A 4,136-nucleotide genomic window follows, 5' to 3' on the forward strand; every position below is an offset into this window, starting at 1 on the left:
CCGTGGTGACTTCGATTGCTTCAGGAAGGATTTTAGGCTGCAAATCGAATTCGATGTCAAGAATATATCCCATACTGGGACATTCAAATATTGATCGAGGAAAAATGACTTACAAAGGGTGATTTATTTGCTAAAACTGGTGTAGGTAACCTGTTGATAAGGTAAGTTGCAGTTAAAAAGGCATGGTCCCAAAACTTTAATGGCATTTGTGCATGAGATAAAAGAGTGAGACCAGTTTCAACAATATGTCTATGTTTCCTTTCAACTGAGCCATTTTGATGGTGAGTGTGTGGACAAGTGAATCTGTGAGTGATGCCAAGGCTATTGAGATATTTTGTGAAAGGTAAAAACTCACCACCTCCATCAGTTTGGACAGAAGTAATTTTGTGATTTAACTGCAATTCAATCATGGTTTTAAAATTCTGAAATGTAGAAAGTGTGTGAGATTTGAGTTTCAGAGGATATATCCATGTGTATCTAGAATAAGCATCCACACAAGTAAGAAAATAGGTATATCCACAAGAGGATTCAACTGGTGCAGGTCCCCAAAGATCACAGAAAATTAATTCAAGAGGTTTAGTATATGTCATTTGAGATGCAAAAGATGGCAGTCTATGAACCTTACCATGACAACAAGCAGTACAGAAATCTGACAAGCTTTTATTTGGTAATTGTATATTACAAAGTTTGATAATACTTTGGAGCACCTCATGATGAGGATGTCCAAGTCTGCTATGCCAGATACCATACATGGAAGGAAAAGACTGAGTAGAACTAGATGTTGAACTACTAGGTAAATGTTCAACATTATTACATTGAAAATTATTGAAATTGAAACCAGTTGAGGGACCTAAATGAAAAGAGGCAGAATTATCAGTTTGTGCTGGAACTTTATTGCAAACAGTGTTGAAACTAGAATTTTGAGAGACAGGAGCAGTGGTCTTGAATGATTTGGTGTGCTCAAATTGATAAAGACCATCATGTCCTAGAATACCTCTTAAAAGCACCTTAGAAGAATCCTGAGATTTGACAAAACAATGATTAGGATAAAACTCAAAGTAAACATTGTTATCTTTAGCAAATTGACTCACACTAACAAGATTTTTGGTTATAGAGGGAACAAGAAGGAGATTATTTAGTTTTAGAGTAGTTTGAGGATGTAAAGGAGAAGTAAATTGTAAGGAACCAACAGAGGTAATAGCCAAACCTTGTCCATTTCCAATATGGACCTGATCAGAACCTGAAAGAGACGTGGAATCCATGAGGTTGGATGCATCAGGGGTGACATGATGAGTAGCACCTGAGTCAGGGTACCAGGCATTGTTGAATGAATTGTATGGATCTGGGCCAGTTAAGAAGGCCTGGGGAGCTTGACCTCTCTGATTCGCAGCCTGTGTGGGAGGCCTAATAAACTGTCCAGAATGTTGAGGACGTGACATGTTCTGCATCCATACATTTGGAGGTGCACCATAGCCTCCTGGTGAGCCATAGGGACTGTAGTAATCATTTTGTGGGGCAAAGAAACGGTAGTGACAATAGCTTGCATCATGACCAGTTTTTGAACATATTTGGCATTGAACATTGGATCTTCCACCAAAACGGCCACCACGTCCTCTGAATCTACCACCAAAACGGCCACCACGTCCTCTGAACTGGCCATTTCTTCCTCCAAAATTAGGGTTAGAGTTAGGAAACTGATTGTTTCCGGTGCCATCAGTATAATTGTGGTTTTGAGAATTAGGACCATGAGATTGGGATTCTGAATTTGCAGTTTCAGTGAGATTAACTGAAACAGGTTCACTGATAGCAGCTTTCTTGAACTTCTCCTTTCTAGATTCTTGTGTGAGAAGCTGAGATTCAAGTTCATCTAAAGAAACAACCTCAGATTTTGCATTCACACTAGCAACAATAGGGTCAAACTCTTCAGGAAGTGCTTCAAGAACAACTTCAATTAGGTCCCTGTGAGAGACTGGATCTCCAATTGAAGCAAGAGACTCTGAAATTGTGCGAATTCGAGCAATGAATTCAGCGACAGTGCGTGAACCTTTCGTAATGGATCTAAGTTCAGATCGAAGTTGACGCGAACGCGTCTTCATCTGCGTGAAGCAGTAACTATGGATCTCATCCCAAACCTGCCATGAGTGGCGAAGGAGAACGAATCGCGAAAGTAGCGAAGGCGAAATCGTTGAAAGAATTCAGGTGCAGAGCAATGAATCTTGTTCTTCCCATTCAGTGTAAGCAGGATTATCCGTTCCAGCTTCGCGCGCTGCATCTGTGAGATAAATCAGTGGAATATCAGGTGAAATCACAAATTTCACCATCTTCGTTCCGCGAAGAACACCTTCAACTTGTTGCTTCCATTGAAGGTAGTTCGTATCATCAAGCTTAACAGAAACTACTTGTTTGAAGGTTTTGGATGCTGCAGCAGTTACGCGTTGCGCTTTTTGGATCCATGAACACACTTTGTAAAGAACTATTTTTTTAGTATCCTTGTTTGCACATTAATCTTTCTTTCAAGAACATATGTGAAGCCAGATTAGTGGAAAAAATTAGTTTTGTTTATAAAGAGTGTTCGTGTATCATCCAAATTGTGCAATAATGAAAAAAATAGTGTTGTTTATAATGTTCTTAGATCACCCAATTTTTTCATAAGACTAAGTGCATACAATAAATTTTTGAAGAACATATGTGCAACGAAGTTTACTGGAAAAAAATAATGTTGTTTATAAAGAGTGTTCTTAGATAACCCAAATTGCGGATGATGCATGTTTATCAAGAGCTTTGTCACGAGTCCCTCAAAGATTGTCATTTTTCAGTCCATTAAAGTTGCTTTAACTAATTTGCCTCCACTATTGTAATGCTCAAGCTTTTGAAGACCGGACTCCAACAACCTGTGATTAGTGATCAATGATCTTACAAGGATGATGATGTTCAAAAGGCACAAGTTGTGAAGGATACCTTATTGGACGATAATTGGTGGAAAAAGGTTGATTATACACTTTCGTTCACCTGTCCTATTTATGTTCTTAGAAGAACTAACACAGAAGCTTCATGTCTTCATCTAGTCTATGAAATGTGGGATTCAATGATTGAAGATGTCAGGAAGGCCAAATATAAGCATAAAAGAATATCAAATATTGAAGAATCAACATTTCATCAGGTGGTGCATGCTATATTAATTGACCACTGGACTAAGAGTAGCACACCTCTCCATTGCCTACCTCATTCTTTAGATCCAAGGTTATTAAGTTTTAAATCGACACTTTTTAACTTACATCTTTTGGATTACATAAATTTATAGATATATTTTTTTATTGTAGGTTTATAGTTCATAATGGCTAAATGAAAATAGTAATAGTGTCCCTCGACATTGAGCTCATTTAGCATAGAGAAAAATGTTTTAGAAGTTTGTCTCCTGATGTAAATGAAAGGAGGAAAGTGAACATAGAGTTTGCAAAGTTCTTAGATGGAAAAATAAGGTTTTGACAATCTTGGTTCTCTTGTTGATAGAGGAAAGATGGATCCAAAAGCATTGTGGTTGGTTCATGGTGCTCGAGCTCCATTACTTCAAAAGGTTACACTTAAGCTACTTGCATAGCCTTGTTCATCTTCATGTTGTGAATGAAATTAGAGCAATTATCCATTCTTTGAAGAGAAACAAGATGGCACCACATAGAGAAGAAGCTTTAGTATATGAGCAATTATCCATTTTAGTTTCCTCTTTAGTAAATGTGGGATGTCGCTGGAGATGAGTTTGTATGATAGTAAATTTCTTGAAGTTGCTGACTTGTTTTTAGATTTTATCATTTTGTTTTAAAATATTTTTCGTAATTGAAAGTACTCAATTTGTTTTGGTTGGTTAATGTCTTTTTTGCTTGATTGAAAGTACCGAGTTTAAACAAACATAAATTTTGCTTCTCATTTTAGACTCTATAAATTGTGCTCATAAACTGCTTCATTTTATTAATATATATAGCGGTGTCCGTGTTTTATGTTTTTTACTTTAGCAGTATCCCGTGTCCGTCCTTCATAGATTCTTACCATATTTAATTTTTCTGGATCCTCATTTGGAAGGTTGGTCCAAAAGAATACCAATGCTTTCAAGCTTCTTCGAAACTTTATTGAAGGCCCAAGGT

General features: G+C 37.2%; 1 long non-coding RNA gene across 1 annotated transcript; it reads left to right on the forward strand.

The window, feature by feature from the left end:
- Positions 1–2,536: 2,536 nt before the first annotated feature.
- Positions 2,537–3,803, forward strand: LOC112417122 (uncharacterized). Its single transcript, XR_003007645.2, has 2 exons — positions 2,537–3,240; positions 3,321–3,803. It is a non-coding gene; the product is annotated as an uncharacterized lncRNA (long non-coding RNA).
- Positions 3,804–4,136: the final 333 nt, after the last annotated feature.

The sequence above is a fragment of the Medicago truncatula genome, chromosome 8 (genome assembly GCF_003473485.1).
Source record: "Medicago truncatula cultivar Jemalong A17 chromosome 8, MtrunA17r5.0-ANR, whole genome shotgun sequence".
In the NCBI taxonomy this organism is placed as follows: Eukaryota; Viridiplantae; Streptophyta; class Magnoliopsida; order Fabales; family Fabaceae; genus Medicago; species Medicago truncatula.